General features: G+C 44.1%; 1 long non-coding RNA gene across 5 annotated transcripts in view; it reads right to left on the bottom strand.

The window, feature by feature from the left end:
* The window catches only part of LOC144753476 (uncharacterized), a 485,329-nt gene that overhangs the window by 345,971 nt on the left and 117,658 nt on the right, over window positions 1–21,700 (bottom strand). For all 5 annotated transcript variants that reach the window (XR_013594380.1, XR_013594378.1, XR_013594381.1 and 2 more), the window contains exon 2: window positions 18,191–18,269. This is a non-coding gene — a long non-coding RNA (uncharacterized LOC144753476). The remainder of the gene's footprint in view (window positions 1–18,190; window positions 18,270–21,700) is intronic.

Genomic DNA, 21,700 nt, shown 5'->3' with positions numbered 1-21,700 from the left:
GGCCACTCCCCAGACAAAACTTACCTACATAGGCTTTCTAAAATGGCCCCCAAGGGGAGTGACCCTTACCCAAGGGGCCACTCCCCACTACATTTATTCCATTGGCCCAATGAGCTGATTTTATTTAAAGAAAATTAAATCTGCCCCCCCAGGGGGCAGACAAAGCCAAAATGTATGCCCTCAAAAGGGGAGTGACCCTTGCCCAAGGGGCCACTCCCCACTACATTTATTCTATTGGCCCAGTGGGCTGAATACTTTTTTAAAAATTTAAATCTGCCCCCCCCCCCGGGGGCAAACAAAGCAAAAATGTAGGCCCTCAAAAGGGGAATTACCCTTGCCTATGGGGCCGCTCCCCCAAACAAAACCTAACATCATGGGCATACTAAAATGGCCCCCAAAGGGGAGTGACCCTTGCCCAAGGGGCCACTCCCCAGTACATTTATTACATTGGCCCAGTGGGCCGATTTTTTTAAAATAAAATTAAAACTGCCCCCCCTGGGGACAGACACAGCCAAAATGTATGCCCCCAAAAGGGGAGTGACCCTTGCCCAAGGGTCCGCTCCCCCAACCAACAAAATACTGGCCAATTAAAAAACAAAAAATCCCTGGCGCTAGTGGGCGTTGCACAAAAGAGGCATCGAGGGAATGGAAAACCCTTTCCCCCGTGGGTGGGTGTCATGACAAGCTGGACTCATCATGAGCACACAGCGACTGTGTGCCATGACGAGTCCAGCTCATCGTGAGCACACAAGGGGTTAATGATAGCATGAATATACTATATCATTTGACATAGTTATCCAATAATAAAACTTCACCACCCCCTTTTGTACCGTTGTTTAGAAATCAGCAGTAATATATATAAATTATCATATGATGCAAGACCTTCTTGAGACACGTGTGTTTGATTTAGTCTGTATAAATAGTGTTATTTTGGAAACCCAGAATGTTTACATACAAATATTATACATACATAAGCAATGTTTATATAATATAGTTCATATATTTTACCACAAATCATTCAAAAGCACAAAATATAATATAACCTTTCTTTTTGTTAACTACTTTAATTTATTGTGCATTCTCCGAATCAGCTAGGACTCCGCATGCATCCAAGCAAGAAGGAATCTCTCTTGGAGTGGAGTCACTTCCAGCATCCACAGGCACTGCAACGTGGACGACTGGTTTGCTGATCCGGTTGTTCCACTGAGATCTCCCGGCTCTGCGGCATGGGTGATGGTTTGTTGGTTCCACAGAGACCTGACCAGTCTTTCCCGCAATTTGGGAGATTGCAATCCTTCTTCAGCGGACCTGATCCGTATCCCTGTGCACTGCGTCTGTCTGCCGATGCCAAGGCTTGTTGAGTCCCCTCACTGAAGATCTACGAGCTCCAAGAAGCCCCAGCATCAAGCATTCTACAGCTCCAAGAATGACATCCTGCCTGCATCCTCCACACCGTGGGCTTCAATCTTCTGTGTGCTGCAGAGGCTTGCCTGTGACTCCCTGTGCCTGCTGCTAGGAGGTCCTCAAGAGGGCTCCAATGATTCCTGCTGGCTCACCTGCATGCTGAGGACCAGCCCTGATGTACCCTTTGCTGTGTTAGTCTCACAGACCTTGCTGGTCTGCAACAAAGCATATTCTCCTTTGACCCTGTTGCCAAGGCTTGTTGGTGGTCCTGCCGGCCACAGACCCTCCTGGATTCTTCATCCATCATGGGATAGCTTGTGAACGGCTCTTGAGCTCCTGCATCGTCACCTGGGCTCCACAGCTGCTTCATCAACACCGTTGTGCTACAGCAAGTACCTCTGATGGTGGCATTGTGCTTCTGCTCCTGCTGGACACCTCCGGGTGGTTTAGACTTGCATCCAGAATTCATGTTTGGATTCCACCGTCCTAGTCGACAAGTTGCTGTAGCTGACGGACTTCCAAGATCCTCCATTGACTCCTACGGGTGTTTTCGACACCACTTCGCACCTATGAACCCAGGCTCTTTGGTGTAGGTATCCTTGTTCTCTGGGTATCCACAGGTGAAGTGGCTCTCTGACGACCCTTGATCCAATTTGTGTCCTGGGGCTCCTTTGAGAAGGGTCTTGAAACAAGAAAATACCAACCGCGACTTACCCTGGGTTATCCTAAGGACGTTTGACTCAGTGTAACCACTATGCCCCCGGGCGCCTTGGGGTCCCTAGCTAATCACCTTGGGTGGTTTCGTGCTTCCCATGGCTTCTCCATCCTTGGGTATCAGCCTTGCTTTGGTACTTACCTCACATGGTACTTTCTTAGTATATGGTTTGGCATCACCCCATAAGGCCCCATGGTTACTTACGGTTTTTGAAGTATATCTTGTGTGTATCTGATCTTCAGGTCGGAGAAATGCCAATTTAGTCCTAAATGTTGTGATAATAAATACTAAAGTATTTTTATAAACGCTTGCGTGGTTCTTTCTTGTGTGAAAGCTTACTGACTGACTATTGTGGTAAATGAATCCGCTTTACATCCTTCTGAATAAACCTTTTATTATTTTTTCATTTCATTTATAGGTTTTTCAGCAAATGGAACAAACCATATGCGTATACAATATCAAGTCTATCTTACATTATACATCATTCAGATAATAACTGTATATAGCACGGCACTTAGTGGTATTTAGCATAGCAATTATACGCCTCAGCAATGACACAGAATACCAACACTTGTAACTATTATGCAACAGGTTTAAATAGGTCAGGATGGTCTCGTAAGTAGTTGGTAAGAGGTTCCAAGAAATTAGATGGTTTGGCAGTTATAGGCAGCTCTTCTGCATATATCAAAAAGTTGTCTTTACAATACATAGAGTACAGTATCCAACGAGCAACGGTAGGTGTCTTCCTGCTGGCCCAATGCATTGCCACTCTTTGTTTTGCCAAGAGTAACATTATGGCGGCAAATTTTTTCTTGGTCGATTTTAAATGCATCAAATGACCCAGCAAATATAATTGTGACGTGCAATTTAGTGTACAATTCAGGATTACATTTAGCAGCTAGACCACTTGCTCCCAATAGAGTTTCACTTTACTACAATACCACGCTAGATATCCAAAATCAGCTTGGTCTGTCCTACACCGTTTACATTTTGCATCTATACGCAGTCCATGTTTTTGTAAGTGGAATGGAGTGTGGTAAGTTTGCTGCAAATATTTATAATGTATGATACGTAAATTCTCAATAGGTGTGAAAAGCTCAGTAAGTGCACAGCAGGCTCGCCACTACTCCACTGTTAGAGGCGTGTACAGTAACAGGTTCCATTTGTCGTGTGCTTTTTGCGTGTTAGCGTCAATTTCCCTCTGCAGGGTCCTGTAGAGTCTTGCCACTTTGTGGGTGTTATTTGGGGCGGTTATTAATAATTGTAGTGTTTTTAATGAGGGGGGTTCATTAGGAAATGTGGGGTATAGTTCCTGAATCGCTGCGCGCAACCTGTGGTGAGTAAATTTGAACAAGAGCGTTTGATTGCTTGCAAATGTCAGGTCGGTTGGTGTTAGGAATGTTCCGTATGGGTATATGTCACCCATCACTGTGATGCCAATCTGTTCCAGTAATCCCTTACTACGCTTCTATTGTGTAACTGATAGTGTGGGGTGCTGCGCCAGGGGTAGGTTTGGTGCATAAAGTGGAGGTTTGTCTGTAAGCTGACTAATACGCTACGATGCCAGGGCTGTGGTAAGCACTGTGTTAATTTAGCGTTTTGTCAAATGGGGCCGATGGTGTGGTAGTATGTTTGCTAACTTAATGAGGTGTGCATCGCCATCTTCTACTGCAAGGTGTGGCATATATCGTACCGGATGAAACCAGTAGTATGCACATTGTGCTTGGGCGCATAAATAGTATTGGTATATATCAGGGACCATGAATCCACCAGAGGGGTTATGGTAGTGTCATCCTGTGCAGACTTAGCCCTGCTTGCGTGCCAGCCCATATTAGTTTAGTCAGATTGGAACGTAGGCAGGTAAAAATGGGGGCTGGCGGAGGTATGGGAATGTTGGTGAAAAGATAAAGTAGTTTGGGTAGGATCACAATTTTTCCAAGAGATATCCTGTCCGCTAGACATAAATATAGTATGATTCACCAGTCTATTTGTGTTCCTATCTCATCAATCACAGTCAGTTCCATAGTTACTTCAAAGTACTAGCTCAGAGTCACGGTGAATCCAAATTCCCAGGTATTTTATAGGTTCCTCCTGCCAGACTAGTGGGAAGTCCATTTGTGGTGATTTCGTATGTGCGGTCAGTGGTATCACTGCTGATTTGAACCAGTTTATCTGCAGACCTGATTGTTTTCCGAATTTTATATATTCTCTAATTATTGGTGATAGGTTGACATTGGGATCTCTAATATATAGTACCATATCATCTGCATGTACAGATTTGCTAATAGGGCGTAAATTAAACCGTAAAGCTGTATGTGCATATTTTTGGCGTATTTTACAAGCCAGGGGCTCTAGTCCAATTGCAGATAGTAGAGGAGACAACGGGCAACCTTGCCGCATTCCTCTCTGTATTTGTATTACGTTTGATATATGTCTATTGACTTTTAGGCAAGCAGTGGGCTTAGTGTAGAGAAGATTAATCCAGTTTATTAACATGGGTGGAAGGCCTATTCTTTGAATAATGGTAAATAAGTAGATCCATTAGATCGAATCAAAAGCCTTGGCCGCGTCTAAAACGCACAGCCACAGCTTCAAACTCCGGGTTTAGTTGATGTAGTAAGGCTAATATTGTACGTAGATTATGTGTTGTGGATCGGGATGATATAAATCCAGATTGATCTGGTAATACAATAGCCGTCATAAGTGGTTGTAGACTGGTTGCAATAATCTTAGCTAGTATCTTTGCATCCGTATTTATTAACCCCTTCGACGCTGATGACGAGCTGGGCTCGTCATGAGGTAGCCTCCTCGCACGCTCATGACGAGCCCAGCTCGTCACGTAACATGCGCTTTTGAAAAACCCAGCGTACGGGCGGAATTCCGCCCGCACCTATGCGGTTAAAGATAATGATCAATAGGATTCGGCTACCTTTGGGGTTTTATCAGGTTTTAGTAATGCTACTATTAGTGCCTCCCGTAATGTTGGGGGAAAAATGTTAGTATTATATAATTCATCATACATTTCCAGTAGATAGGGGCTGAGTATTTCGGAATATGTTTTATAGAATTCCCCTGTGTATCCATCAGGCCCTGGTGTTTTGCCGTTTGGCAGTGTTTTGATAGCATCTTGCACTTCTTCTATAGTGATCGGTTGTTTTAGGAATTCACGCTGGCTATCCGACAGCCATGCTAGTGCAATATCCCCATATAATCTAGGATCTCTTGTTCGCGTGCCATGTCTTGTGCTTTATACAATGCGCCATAGTTGCCCATTAATGTCTGTAGGATACCGGCCGTGTCATAGAGTTCTGTATCATTGTCATCTACCATTCGTAGAACGGTATGTTGTTTATGTTTCATGCGTATTTTGTGTGCAAGTACCCGGTCCGGTCTGCCTCCCTCACCCATCCTGTGTGCTGTGTGATATCTTGCTATATATTTTACTTCATTGTTTGCTAGATTATATGTGTTTATTTTGTCTCTGATAGTACTTAAAATGTCTGCACTGTGAGTTTCGTCATATTCTGCTTCGAGTCTTTTGATGCGCGTTTCACGCTGTTCTATTTGGGCGTGAATGTCTTTAAGGATTCCCGCCGTTGTGCTAATGCAGATGCCTTGTAATGTCACCTTAAAGGCTTCCCAAACGGTCCCTGGTCTTTCTACCGACTGCTTGTTGGTGGCAAAATATTCTTCTATTGCTGTGTGAATTGTCTCAGCATAAGTTGGGTCCAATAGAGCTGTTGCATTTAATTGCCATATGAATGGCGATGTGGTGTATGTTGGGATTTGCAGAGTCAGTAGGACAGGTTTATGGTCTGACAGCGTTTTTGGGAGGTGTTGAACATACTGGGTCGATGTGCATGCTTGTTCTGTAATAAGTCAGTAGTCAATCCTGGACCAACTGTTATGTACCATTGAGGAGTGGGTGCTTTCATGTGCATGTGGGTTACGTATGCACCATATGTCTTGCAGTCGAAATTCTCTCCTTCCGTGTGTAATAGTTGCAGCCGCACGTTGGTGTTGTTCAGTCGTGGCTTGTGATCTATCACATGTACTGTCCAGTGCTACATTCATGTCCACACCCCATATGAACTCCATGCCTGGGAGCTCACGTATTGCTGTATGTACCTGCATAAAGAAGTCTGGGTCATCCACGTTTGGACCATATGTGTTAATTGTGCCCATTCGTATACCCCGTAGTATACCAGTGATTATGACGTATCGTCCTTGCGTGTCTGTTAGCGTTTGCTCTGGTACAAATTGTGTACCTTTTCGTATCAGGGTTATTACACGGCGTGCATATGTAGAATAGGAGGATGAGACCACTAGTTTCGTTCATCCTTTCCAGAGTCCATCTGCTTTGCATTTGAGTAGTGTGTATCTTGAAGCAGGGCTATGTCTATTCCATGCCTGTCTAGGTAAGCAAAAACGTGTCTAATTTTTCTAGGGTTATTAAGACCGCCTACATTCCAGGTGACTAGTTTTAAAGGTGGTGGAGTAGTGGTAGGACGTATCAATATGTCTCCAGGTATGATGCAGGATGTAGACATGTGCGGCACTTGTATTGCTTCCAGCCAGTGCTATCTTAATTCTGAATAAATGTATAGTGTGTGCTTGTGAGATGATAATGGACTTCATCATATGACTAGTGTAATAGCAACTGTAAAATATCCAAATTCCCCTCTCCCATTCCCCCCACCCAATCCTCCCACTTCGCCATCCCAATTATGACGAAGACAGACCCGAATAGGAAACATTCTCCTCTCCCTTCCACCCGTCCCATTGAAAGAAGAGAAAAAAGAACTTTGTTATGGTACACACAGAGGGGCGAAAGCTGCCAGCCAGATACCCTGATGACGAATGTCACCTAGGGGTTACTTCACTGTCAGATAGCGACATTCCATACACCAGAAGCTGCTAGCTATCAAGTGTTTAACTCATTATCACAACAGGTTTGGCAACACAAACACATCTAAAAGGGATTGTTATTCATTGCATTAGGTCATACTGCTTGTTGCATTTCAAATTCGCGATTATGATGCCCTAAGCAACACTTATCTGTAACAGTATGCAGCTATAGTCATACAGTTAGCTGTATGCATTTCTGCCTAAAAAACTGTTCAGGACAGGGATCTCCATCATTCAACATCTGAGGTTCCAGTTTGTTCTTCTTGCCCATCTCTGGCCGATTTCCGGCGTACAGTTTGAGTTCCTTTTTGCTGCAGATATTTGAGTATGTCTTTTGGCTCATTATAAATCACAGCTTTTCCGCCATCAGATATTTTTAATCTAGCTGGGTAGATCATTGCATACGGGATGTTTTGTTCTCTAAGTTTCTTTTTGACTGCTACAAACTTTTTCCTTGCTTCCTGGACCTGCGGAGTGAAATCAGGGTAAATGGATATCTCCATACCTTGGTAGTTTAACCCCTTCAGTGCTAATGACAAGGGTAACTCGTCATGGAGTTTCCATTGATTTCAATGGAAAGTGCATGCGGAGCCATAAAACACCTTAGCATCCAAGTGGTTAAGCTACCCAGTTCCCATGCTTTGCAGAGTGCTGCATCTTGGTCTCTGTAATTCAATATTTTTGCAATGATCGGGCGTGGTCTAGCCTTGAGTGGTGGTGCCGGAGCCAATGATCCATGAGCTCTTTCAACAATGAAATCATCAGGGAAGGTGTCCTTGCCCAAAAGAGTTATAAGTAATTGTTCAACATAGCGCTCCATGGGTCCTGTGTTGGTCGTTTCTACTATGCCTATAATGCGAAGATTGCTTCGGCAAGAGAGAATCTCAAGATCTTCGGCCTTCACCATCAACGCTTCCATGTTTTTGTCTATTTTGCCTTGCTTGGTTTCCATTTGTCGTTGAGCATCTTCCACATCTGATATACAACACTCCGCCATGTCAATCCTTTCAGTTTGTTTGTCCAGCTGTTCAGACATGCGATCCACATGGTAAGTTAGACTGTCTATCTTGCCGTTTATGTTGGAGAGGGTGGTTTGTATCGAGGAGAACATGGCTTGAATACTTCCAGTAGCAACTCCACCCGCAGTGGACTTGGCTTGCTGCACATCGTTATGCCCCTCTGGATCATTGTCAGTCAGTTTCTTTTGCTGGTTGAAGTTTAGTTTGGGTTGATTTCTATCCGGTTTACCCAAGTTATAATGAGACAAAACAGCCCAGCCGCTGTGGGGATGATGGCGCAAATTTACACAAATGTCCCGGAAAAGCAGTTAGTTATTTAGAAGGTTGAGTTAATTACAGTGCTGTTGGGCAGTTATTTCATCAACGAGACCATGCTCATATGACCGTGTAAGGGCCCCGACCACGGCTCAGGCTGCTCCTCAGCTGAATTTATCCGAGGACATTTACTCCAGTTGTAGGCTACTTCAGGATATGGGAGTTGGCTTATCAGGATGGCTATATGTTCCGATTCTTCATTCTTACATATTTACCACCGTAGCAGGATAGCAGTGCAGGATAAATTCAGGATATTTTGAGCAACCGAATGAGCTCGCTTAGAAAGCGGCTATCTTGAGGCATCTTGAGGCATCTTGAGCTCCGCCCCCCATCTTTCTGAATAACCCTTAGCTGCTATCCACAGCTACCCTTTGAGAGCTTTGGTTATCAGGGACCTAACCATCATCACTAACGGCTGCCTGGACTCAGTGCCCAGTGCTTCACCATAGGTGGACACTATATACTGAGCCAGCCTCCTACAGATGACATTCCTTACAATCCTTCACTTTGTGGGATGGATAGAGAAAGTAAATGCAATCCTTATGCTAATCTTCTGAATGAAGCCTTTTCTTACCACAGGTCCCACATGGTCAAAAAACTAGTACTTAGAATTAGTAGTCTACAGTAGATGGGAGAAAACTCTCTCTGAGTATTGGAAATAAGCTGAACTAAGCAGTGCTCAGGGGAGTCTCCCTCACACGGTGTGCAGTAGAAAATCTGAGAGACAGAAGCCTCTGACAGGAGTGTTCTGAAGGGCGATACAACCTGATTGGTAGAAGCTTAAACATTTAGTCTCTTTTTTTAATGACAAAGATGTGTTGCTGAAGTGAAGGCTTTATGGCCTTCCCAGACTATTTTTAACAATACACTGCTTTCTAATGGCACTCTGGGACTCCCACTTTACGGAGTGGGAATTATTCAAGCATGTGGATCTATGAAAGATCCAATACTAGAGTAACTGAAAGTACCTGTGTCAATAACTTACAGCCAGCAAATATAATTCCACACTTCTGCATAGTGACATCAATGATCTTCTTAAGAGGGACATTCTATCTGTAGGAGTGTAATAATTTTGTACAGCTGCTCCTCCTGCAATGTTGCCTCACCATTCGTTTTTGCCATATTTATTTTACATTTGCAGATGCATCCTGTACCGCCCTCTCAACTGTGGGTCCTGTCTCAGCAGCTTGGGAATGGAGCTGTATCCCTTGAACTATGATCACTTCTCCCTAGACTTGTGGACATCAATGATGTGCTTTATCTTCTTGTGAAATAAGGCAAGACGGGGGTGACTATGGTGCAGATACTGTTGCAAGGATTCTGCTCCTACACAGAACTGTGCATAGAGACCCAGGACCTCAGTGAATTGTGGTGGACCAAAAAACTCACCTCAGTACCTAGAAAACCCCAACCAGCTAGCATCAGTGTCACATTAGCTCTTCATCCTATAGCAAAGGAACCAATGATTAGACAACCCAGAACATGCGACGTAGGTTATACTCAGGAATGGTGGGAAGCAAGAACACTCTTTTGTTATACTCTCATACCAGTCCACAACAGGAGTAAAAAAGAGATACGCGAAAGGTTAAAATATTTATTTTAACGACGTGCTCTCAGATGCAGTATTTTTGCTAACATAAGCAGACATATGGTTCGAAATAATATGATCAGCATTGTTACAATTCCATAAAACACAAAAGGAGAAATCATATTACAATGATGGTGAAAACAGGTATTATAGTGCCTAATTATATCACCCTCCCTATCTAGGAACTATGGGGCCCATTAGGATGTCGGGCGGATTGCCTCCGCCAGGCTGGCAGTAGCCACCGCCGGCCTGGCGGACGCAATCCGCCCGACATCCACACCAGTTTTCCCCCTCGCCATATTAGTATGGCGGGGGGACCGCGGCGGACGGAAAGACTGTCCGCTGCTTTTCCGCCCCGGTCGCATTGCGGAAAATGTTTAATATGGTGGCAGTGTCTCATAGACACTGCCAGCCATATTACAATGGGCTTTCAGACATGCCTTTCCGGAAAGGCATGCGGTCTTCACTCTGGGGGCCCCCTGCAGGCCCCCAGAGTGAAGGAGGGGTGGGGGCTGCACACGGGGGGGTACCTGTGGTACCCCCCCACATTTGCATAAACAAAGCAGCAGGCACAACGCGGTGCCTGCCGCTTTGTTTATGCAAATGCTGAAATGCATTTATAGCATTGTGGCGGGCGGTGCTGAAAGCACCGCCCACCACAATGCTAGAAATGCAGGATGTGCCCACCACTGTGGCGGGCACATCCTAATGCCCCCCAAGGGACCGCCGCCCTTATGGCGGGCGGTCCCAATCCCCGCTAGGATGACGGGCGGACAAAGTCCGCCCGTCATCCTAATGGACCCCCAAGTTTTATAAAATATAGAAGGTCTCTTAGGCTTCTGCGGGGGACCCCATACCTCTAAGATCTGCAAGAGTGAATCACATCAGGATTTGCAAAAGTTCTTTTATTTTTTTTATTTATTTAATGCGATTTTATAGAGCGCAAACTTTACCTGAAGGTGTCAGAGCGCTTTACATAAGAACCAGTTGCAAAACATAAGGACTAAGGATTACATGCGTTGCATAAAAGATACAAACAGAAAAAATTACAAATGTACAAGATGTAAAGATGCACAAGGAAGAGATACACACCGAAAGAAAAATTGCAAATGTACAAATAGTAAAGTCACTCAAGGAAGAGATACAAATGGATATACTCTAAGAGTCACATAGGAATGGTAGAGAGTAGAAAGGTCTACTGCATTTACTAGTGATTACAGTTATCTCTATATACATAAGGAAGGGATATGAATGGATATACTCTAAGAGTCACATAGGAATGGGAGAGATTACAAAGGTCTACTGCATATACTAGTGATTAGTTATCTCTAAATACATAAGGAAGGGATATGAATGGATATACTCTAAGAGTCACATAGGAATGGTAGAGAGTACAAAGGTCTACTGCATATACTAGTGATTAGACTTATCTCTATATACATAGGGAAGGGATACGAATGGATATACCCTAAGAGTCACATAGGATTGGTAGAGAGTACAAAGGTCTACTGCATATACTAGTGATTAGAGTTATCTCTATATACAGAAAAGCAGAGTTCCATTAAGTGGGGTCGGAGGGGGGATGCAGTCACAGCACCAAGGGAGGGTGGGAGGGATATATGGGTATGGGGAAAAGGCAAATCAGAAAAGGGAAGAAACATTTGAGGATCGTCAAGGGGGCAACGAGGGAAAAGGATTAAAGCACGAGGGAATGGTCAAGATGGCGGGTCAGTGTCCAGAGAAAAGCGGCCGAGAGCAGCAGCAAAATGGCGGCCAGGACAAAAGAAAAAGTAAAGAAGTCCAGGAGAGTTCATGGCGTAGTTTCTTTCCTTCGAATGTGGCTGCAGGGCTGCTGCCTGGGTATGTTCCGGACGGGGCTGCGGTGTGCCAAGCAATATAGGTCGGGACTGGAGGGTAGATATGTCCAGGGTTAAATCGCAGGGCCGCCATCACTCACTGCAGGCTCCGGTTTCTGGAGTGTGTATGCTAAGAGTCCAGTGGCCATCTTGGGGTCAGGCAGCACTGGTAGAGGAGCAGCTGCAGCAAAGGAGAAGGCTTGGTGAACCCTGGCTGGGTGGGCAAGTCAGTGCACAGGAACCTTGCTCACCTCCTACTCCCCAACTGCCAGCAAAGCATAATCAGGGCCGGTTTCAGGAGCTCACCGAGGTGTGGGTGCCATTTTGAAGTCAGGCACCGCTATTCCAGGCAGGCCTCCCCGGAAGAGTATGCTCACCGTGGCTCAGATCCCAACAGAAGGGCCACTTCTTCTGTGGACAACAAGCAGCATGTGTCCCCCATATGTACTCACTGCTCCACAGGTCGCACCAATCGGCCCTTCTCTGATGGGTTAAATTCCCCGCAGCTCCTATGTATCGCCGCCGGGCACGACACGCGCTCCCCTCAAGGGATCAATCTGCGGTGCGCCGTAATCACCAGGGGGTCTTCTCCCTGTACCCTCCGCACCGCCGCTCAAGCTTGCTAGGGAGCCTCGGGACTGGTCGCTGTTGATGTTCGCTGGCCCTTGCCCCTGCTTCGGAGGATTTCTGGAAACTGAAAATTTTCCAAGTGTGTGAAATCATGCCCATGGTGCAATATTAAAGGCTCTAGAATCCCAGTTGGCTTGTATCTGCATATATGTTATGTCTAAAGACGTGAGCCGACCAGTCCGAACAACAGCTACCTTGTTATGATAACCATGGAGGCTTTAGCACTCACTGTGCAGACTAGGGTCGCGATGTAAGTCTAGGGATGCCGAAAACAAGGCTTTCTCATGTGAAGATATTCACGCAGCCTAACTTACAAAAACAGCTATATGCAGTGTTGTGTGCAAAAGCAGCAAAAGGTAAAATGGCGTTTAAACTTTTAATAAGCCTATGCTAACATAGCAATGTGCGCAAACCAGGCCCAGCCCTCACTACAATACTGGTGGATATGGCACAGGGGTTGGCACTGGCCCAATGATGGTGGTCGAAGGTTAAGACAGCACACTACTGGATGCATTAATGTTAATGGCACCTGTGAGAATGATTCCTGTTCACCAGACAAGCCTGATGGTCCTGGTGTTACATCTTTGTAGTATAATGTGATAGGAAGGCCACTGCTCCCACCTAAGGCACCTAAGGCAGATGTAGTGGAGAATAGTGTGGACTCAGTAACCTGTTGCGTTGGATTTTCCACCTACAAAATACAAATGTATTGTATGATGAATGTAACTTTGTAACTAAGTCACATTGTTTTTTCACACATATATGTAATTTTTTTCCAATACTGATTACTACTTGCATAGAACGTTTAGAAGAATACTGGTTTATAATTTTAAAATCAATTTATTGTTGGTTGTCATACATGATATAGGCCCTAATATATTGGGCCCAGGGTTCTCAATTTCGGTTGTGGATGGTGACCCATATACCATAGCAGCAATACTTTATTATGCTCTTAAGTTTCCTGAAGACAGTGTATCTGCAACATTTGCAATGAAGTTCCTTGAAAATTAATTTCTTGAATAGTAAATGTAATTATTATACTGTAAATATAAATGCATTGTTAAGTTGTTGTAGATGTCCTGGCTGAATGCATTTGCTAGTGAATGTAAAAATTCCAACAATTAATAAGACTGGTGTGTATTTAGACTATCAATAAACTGTTATTAAATAATATATTTAGACTTTTAGACAAACATTAATCACTTGGCTGCTAAGCCTCTTCTCCCCGAGAATGATAAGCGCTGTTTTTTTAATATTCAAAGCATTTCACTCTGAAGCCTTCATAAATGTTTTACTACAAAGGTTATCCATATGAAATTTGCATACTTTTCCTACATTTTGAGGATTCTAAAGATACCCAAGGTTTTTGGATTCCCATGGAGGGACTTAAGTAAGTAGCCATAATATAGCTGCATTATGTTTTCTTTTTGAAATAGGGAAGAGTGGTGTGGAAGGAAGAGTTAAGTTCTTTTTTCTAAAAATGGCACCAACTAACTGGTTGCTGTGCTTGGATCACCATCTTCTGAGCTTCCAGGAACAAGCAGCGTTGTAAAAACAACATTTTTTTACCCCATTTATGTATTTTTTTAATCAGTAGTCCATTTTATCAAATGTTTGTGGTTTCAACCTACTCGCAAAAAAGGTACAAAAAGGTATGAATTCCTTGGTTTATCCCGGAAAGCTATTCATTCCTGAAAACTAGACCCAATGGTTAATTCAAGAACGGTCCTCTGTGTAGATTGCTCATGGTTTTCCCAAAAAACCTAATCATTGAAATAGAAAATAACAAAAAGTGACACAAAACAGCAATCGGTGAAAACGTTTTCATCAGTAATTTTTTGCCTTGGCAGCCAATTTACAACTTCATGTCAAAGAGATCTAGTGTATGCTGTTTTATTCCAACACACATGATGCCCACACCCAACAACTGAACTGCAGCTTATATTGGTTTTTAATTGCATACCATTCATGCAGCAATAGGTTATTTTTTACCCCTGCGAATTTGGGGCTAACCATACAATCATGACTTAAAAGGCATTAAGCCGAAAATGGAGTGAAATCCAATTGGTAATAACAAATGTTTTACTATTCTTAATTCACACATATCTCTGTATAAGAATGGTACCCAATATCAGCCTAGCACTGAAAACGTGAATCACCCTAAAACACATTATGGAGCCATCTAAAGTTTAGATAGAAAACAGACCTGGTTTGGCAATGTGGGTAGCTACAGAATTTCGGCCTAGGCTCAGCCGCTACCCAGGGAAATCAAATTAACTTGAACATTTCTGGAAACTGAACACCCAAGGTGGTGTGATTTGAATGCAGCTCACTAACATTTCTTATCCATAATGCCCTGCAGATTGCTAATTTTTGGCTAGCATAAAAATGTACACACATTTCTGTAAGGAAAAGTGCAGGGAGCTGTGGGGATTCACAAAATTCCTCCCACCCCACATTTTCCCACTTCTCCAGATAAAAATGGTACCACGCGTGGATTTGGCTCCGCTGAGCTTTCGACCAACAAGCAAAAATCCGCAGCCCTATCGATCCCCACTGCCCTAAATAGGTGGGCACTAAAACCCATACCTTCGGTGGCCAGAAGAGATGTAATACCAGGCCCTATAGTAGCAGGAGAGAGGCCAAACTGAGTAACGGAAGGATCGACCGGAGAGGAGCCATTGTGTGATGGAGGTGCTGACTCTGAAGCCCAGCTCGCGGAGAAAGAGGTAAGGGGCCCGCCGAAGAATAGTAAGGAGGGCAGAACCCAGACCTCACAACGATCAACGTGTCCTGGGCAACTAAGGCGCGCTCCCCCGGTGACATCCACGGCTCGTCAAAGAAGGCCGCAACGAAGCACTCGGAGCTTAAGTATTTTCGGGCCAACCGGTACCAGGCAATGCAGCCGATACTGTGAGGCCTAAATAACAAGAGGCGATTAGGAACGGACTAAGGGGGGTAGAACTGCACTTAACTACAGGAGCACCAGCACCGTAGGACCCTCACCCCTTGCAGGAAGCAACACCGAAAGCCTTGTGCAAGCAACGGCAATGAATCCTGACACGGGGTAACCTGGGGGCAGGTCCAAGTGAGAAAGAAGGAGCCTTCCCCATCTGGAGAGCCCTAGAACTTTCAAGGGAATGTGGTGGGAGCCTGAGCCCATCCAACCCCCCCCGTGTCGGAAAAAAAGAGACAAACACCTCTGGTCCGACTGGAGCATCTTGCCTCGGGCCTGCATTAGAAGTGGAGGCTGCCAACGAGGGACATCCCCTGGGGTTCAAGAGGGTGGCCAGTCCGGAGAGACAAGAACCCGGGTGCATCTAGCTTACCTCGAGGCTACGCAAAGAGGGCCCGACCGCCAGGACTTTGCTGTTATCTACCTGGGACTGAGGCAACGAGATACAGGTGCCCAGGACACTGTGTGGAGCCACAAACAGAAGCAGAGATGGCAACTTGAGAGTCCTACTCGGGGACTCCCGGGGGGCCAGGAGGACTGTAGTACAAGGGTGCCCATACACAGAGGGGAGCCTAGGAGTGATACCATCCTCCACCCGACCTCTATCCAGAGGCATTCTCAAAGTAGAGGACAAAACGGGAGAGACAATGAAGCCCAAGCGGAATATACCAATGCAATCCAACAAGATTGACAAATATGCCGTCCCGAGGTCTTAACAAGAAGAGGGCGCCTGACCTGCCAGCCCCGTGACCTCAGAAGATTCCTCCCTTGGAGCAATAATGGCAGAAATACAAACCCTGCACTCATCGCTGAAGCCTAATATAGACTCTGTAACAACGGAAGTAAGTCTCCTTTGAGCAGACCTTCAAAAGATATCTGAAAAAGTACATACAGCAGAGGCTGATATTCGCGAACTCCAGTCCTCGTTTAAATTACTTGTGGAGCAAGTATGTAAGCTCTCTAGGCAACAAGAAGCATTGGAAACAAGGATTGAGGACCAGGAAGGGAGATCCAGGAGAAACAACCTGCGAATAGTAGGAGTACCAGAGGAAGCAGATACCTAGTGTGTCGACCTCTTTATGGAAGATTTAATTATGAAACACATAAAACCCAAATGTCTGTCGAAGTTCTTCTCGGCTGAAAGGGCACACAGGGCCCCGGTTACACAGCCAAAACCGGGGGCCCCTCCACGTACCATCATAGCCCGGATGCTGAACTTCAGAGACCGGGATGTCATTCTGCAGGCAGCCCGTTAACAGGGTACCTCAAATACAAGAACTCTACAATCCGTTTTTCCAGACTTTACCTACCAGGTCCAGAAGCAACGGAAAAGCTTTGAAGGGGTCAAGAGGTCTCTTAGGGAAAGATAAATCAAATACATAATGCTGTTCCCAGCCAAACTAAAAGTCATAGCGGAAGGAAAATCCTGGTTCTTCACCTCACTGGAGGAGGTGGGGGAGTGGCTAGAGGGGTGGCGAACGAAGGGACCAAAGTACGCAAAAGGCCAGAGGAGGACCAACCCTCATGTATCAACCGAGGGAGACCCCCTGGCAACTAAAGATGGCAATCGGAACGGAGCGTGATCCCCGACCACGTCCCAGATGGAAAAAAAGGGAATTGATCAACAAAATAGCTCCTGAATCCCAACATTTGCAGGACTATCGAGATGACTGTGCGTAGACAACCGCAGAAAGAAGCGGGTTGGAAGATGGGACTAACATGGCAAGTGGGAATAGGAGGGGAACCCAGACTGGTTGCTAGAGTATGCAACAAACATTGAATTTGAGAAAGGGGGAGGTGGTAAAGGGACGAAATGACTAAAGTGGGAGTGTCCTGACTATGGGCTGAGAAGAACTTGCGGGCAGAATGAACACGTGGAACAGTTACAATTGGGCAGCCAACCCCTTAGGATGGTTAGTTTTCACTTATGGACGACAGGCTATCAGGGCTGGACAGAGTAGACCTTCTCCAGTTCTTAAATTACTCCCTGTTGTCAGTAGAAAGGTTCAGACTTACTATTCATGACTCCATAGAGTCATGCCCTGCAGATGGGTTTCCTTTTGGCTGAATTACCTATTGACTTCCTCGTGGGGGAATTCAAAGATGGCCGTCGGTGGAAGTTCATCTGGTTGCTGGTCTAGTTGTTGAAGTTTCTGTAAGCGCAGCTGTGCTCGCGCTTCCTCGCGTCGCAAAGTGCGCACTTCAACTGGAGATTTTTTAGAGCAATCGCATTTTCTCATTGTGGCTGCAGTTTTGGTGGGCTAAACTATTTAGTGAGTATTAGGCAGCAATTATTTGTGACGAAAAACCAAGAGGGTTTCCCGCAGCAGCAGTAAGTTGTCAGGTTGGCCATATTATTTTCCGAGTAATTTCTGAAGAGGAGTATCCAGAGAAATATTTTTCAGTTGGTTTACTAGTTTTGAGACTGAGTTCAGTCAGCTATCAAATTTGTTTCTTTCCTTGAAGCACCTTTTTTACCGGAATACCAGAGTCTCATATATTGTTAAAGACTTATCTAAGATATACTTTTCTTGTTTATTTGTTTACATTTCTTGAGAGACTAAGAGACTTATTACACAGAAATAAAGTAACAGTGTGAGAATTCTATCACAGACAATATACTCAGCTACAGAGACGCAGTTGGGGTATTTACATAAGAAATCTCTTGACCAAGAAAACGAAGCTACTAATGAGAAGAACAACAAGTAGATATAGTTATATATATATATATATATATATATATATATATATATATATATATATATATATATATATATATACATATACAATTGTACTTACCAACATTGATAGAGGATCTTGCATCCTACGCATTCTGCGGAATGCAGTCAGGAGTTTGGTATCAGTCCTCCAACACCATCTAAAGAGAGAAGATTAGAAAGTCATTCTACAGTAATATTTTGAAGGGTTCACAAGGTTGTATACAGGTAACAGTGAAGAAGATTAGGCAAATTGATATATTCAGTGAGTGATTCCCATTAGTGACTTATAACTCTCTTTTGCAGATACTTACCAGCAATACTACACTCATGTAGGGAGAAGCATCTGTTCATGTAAAAACTTTGTAGAATTTAATACCAGAGAGCAGCTAGCCACTAAACTAGGACAGGTAACTAGAGGGTTGAAAAATGTTATGAATTAGGAATTAAGACTATAGTGTTTACAGAGTTTTCTATTTACAGGACGAATACAAGGATTACCGCTTGCAGTCCAGTCCAGAAGAAGTGAAGAAGTGGTGGTCTCTCTTTTCTTCCCAATCCCCTTTCCCCCTCTTTGCTACTTGTGAGCCTATTGTCCGCAGTATCAGAGTTTGGGAATTGCGGAGTTATCATCTGCTCCTGCGGAAACTTGAAGTTCTGGTGAAGGTACTTGACAGATTAAAGTGCCCATCCAAAATACTTCCGCCTGAGCAGAATGGCTGAGGGAATAGATGTTAAGGCCTTAGCCACAGTGCTAGATGGGTTACAGAAACAGTTGAGTGATACTATGTCTGAGAATAAATCCCTTAGAGAGAAGGTTAGGAAATACCATCAAGACGCTCAGTTTTTGCGACAGAGGTTTGAAGAATTTTCTGCGGGTTCGATTTGAGGCCCCAAGGAAAATAAGTCCCAGTCATTTGCTCCCGCTCCGTCAGCTGCAGAGTTAACCACTCATGTAATTCATATAATATCCCCTACCATTCCACTGGCGGCTCCAGAAAGGTTTAGTGGGGAACCTCAGAAGGTCCAAATTTCCCTTAAACAATGCTCTTTACACTTTCTTTGTAGACCCATTATTTTTAAGAGGATCAGTCCAAGGTGGCTTTCCTATTGTCCTCCCTGAGTGGTGATGCTGCAGCCTGGTCAATGCCATTAGTAAATAATAACAATCCAATTTTGTATGAGTTTGAGGAGTTTAAGAGGGAATTTTTGAGAATTTTCTACAGAAGGTCCATTTCACAAACTACAGACAACGAAACACAAGAGATTCCACAAGTATACTTAGATTTGGCTGCAGTTTTTGATGAGCAGGAAGTTAATAAATTGCCCCCTCATCGAGAATATGACTGTAAGATAGATTTGGATCCTGGGGATTCATTGCCTTGCAGTCAAATCTACGCTCTTTCTGGAAAGGAAAATCAGCATCTCAAACAATACTTAGACCAGTATCTTGCTAATGGATGTATCTGCTCATCTCAGTCACCTGTTTCTTCCCCGCTTTTTTTATTCCCAAGAAGGATGGAAGTCTGAGAATGTGCATAGATTATTGAGCCTTAAACTCTGTCACCAAGAAGAACAGATACCCATTGCCGTTAATTTACGAATTGTTAGATCAAGTCAAAGGACCACTGGTTTATATAAAGCTTGATTTAAGGGGAGCTTACCATCTAGTGCGCATGGCCAAAGGCGACAAATGGAAGACAGCATTCCAAACTAGAGTAGGTCTGTTAAAATACCAGGTCATGCCCTTTCACCTGTGTAATGCTCCTGCTGCCGTTCAGCATTTTATAAATGATGTTTTGAGGGAATATTTGGACCGTTTTGCAGTCGTCTACATTGATGATATTCTTATCTTTTTGGAAAACATGAAATATCATATCCAGCATGTCCGAACAATATTGAATAAGTTACTGGAAACCCAAATTTTTGTGAAGCTGGGAAAATGTGTTTTTAATTCCAGCCAAGTGAAATTTTTAGGTTTTGTTCTTTCACCTGAAGGAGTTTCCATGAATGAAGCTAAAGTGAAGGCTATCAAGGAGTGGCCCTCTCCTCAAAACGTGAAACAAGTAAATAGTTTCATTGGATTTGGCAATTTTTACAGACGTTTCAGTCTAAACTTTTCAGGGAAGGTTTCCCCGCTTACTCGACTTTCGAAGAAAGGTGCCAAGTTTGATTGGACCATCGAGACTGAAGGAACATTTAATGAATTAAAGAAAATCTTTATCTCAGCCGCAGTTCTTTTGCATCCAAATCCTGAAGAGTCTTTCTTTGTCAAAGCAGATGCTTCCAATTTAGCTATCAGAGGAATATTATAGCAGAGAGACAGGAATACAGGTCAACTCCACGCGGTGGCTTATCGATCTCGCAAACTGACTCCGGCCGAGATGAATTATTCCATTGCTGATAAGGAGCTACTGGCAGTAAAAGATGCTTTTCAAGAGTGGAGGCACTATTTGTTAGGTGCTTGGCACGAAGTCACTGTGTTAACAGATCATCGGAACCTACAGTTTTTAAAGTCATCACGTACTTTGACCCCTAGGCAGCTGTGGTGGTCTTTATTTTTTGCAGATTTCAATTTTGTGTTGACTTATAAGCCTGGTTCTACCAATGGAAAGGCTGATGCTTTGTCACGTCTAGACATTGGAGTAGATGCACCGACCTTTGAGAAGGGGTTGATCATTCCGAAGGAGAGGCTAATTGGAATTATCTTGTTTCCTGAATTTGAGGACATACTGCGTCAATCCTTCAGCTATTTGGATCTTGAGGAGTGGGTTAAGGAAGATTCTGACAGAGAAGTTAAGAGTGGCAGACCATTCTTCAAAGGAAAACTTTTCATTCCCAATGATGAGTTTCAAATGATGGTTATTTGACATTTTCATGATGATTTACTGACTGGTCACAAAGGTGTTAAGAAGACATTTGAATTGATGCAACGAGAATTCTGGTGGCCGGCTATGGAGACTCAGGTGGGACAATATGTTGCCTCTTGTGAGCAGTGCATTAAAGGAAAATCTCTTAGAATGGCATCTTAAGGGTTGTTGCTTCTCCTTCCCCCTGCTCCTTATCCGTGGCATACTGTTTCCATGGATTTTATTGAGGAACTCCCTTCTAGTCAAGGTTTCACAGCCATTTGGGTGGTGGTGGATCATTTCACTAAAATGAGCCATTTCATTCCTTTAACCCCTTCCATGCTCATGACGAGCTCAGCTCGTCATGCAGTACACTGCTCGTGTGCTGATGACGAGCTGAGCTCGTCATGAACAATGGGAAAAAATGAGTGCCAGCCCTGAGGGGGAAATGATGTAGCACTGATGGTGTTAAAATCTATTCCTAATGCTACTCAATTAGCTCCTCATTTCACCCCACTTGTAGTTAAGGCACATGGTATTCCAAAGGTGGTTATCTTTGACCGGGGCCCACAATTTATCTCTCATTTTTGGAGACTTTTCTTGAAAAGGTTGGATGTTGACTCCCGTCTGTCTTCTAGTTTCCATCCAGAGACAGATGGGCAGACGGAAAGAGTAAATCAGGAGTTGTGGCATTATTCGCATTTATTCCTGATGGATCTGGGACTAAAATTAGACCAAGCCCT

The sequence above is a fragment of the Lissotriton helveticus genome, chromosome 5_1, assembly GCF_964261635.1.
Source record: "Lissotriton helveticus chromosome 5_1, aLisHel1.1, whole genome shotgun sequence".
NCBI lineage: Eukaryota > Metazoa > Chordata > Amphibia > Caudata > Salamandridae > Lissotriton > Lissotriton helveticus.
The sequence above is the reverse complement of the archived record's forward strand: the minus strand, read 5'-3'. Positions and strand labels throughout refer to the sequence as shown.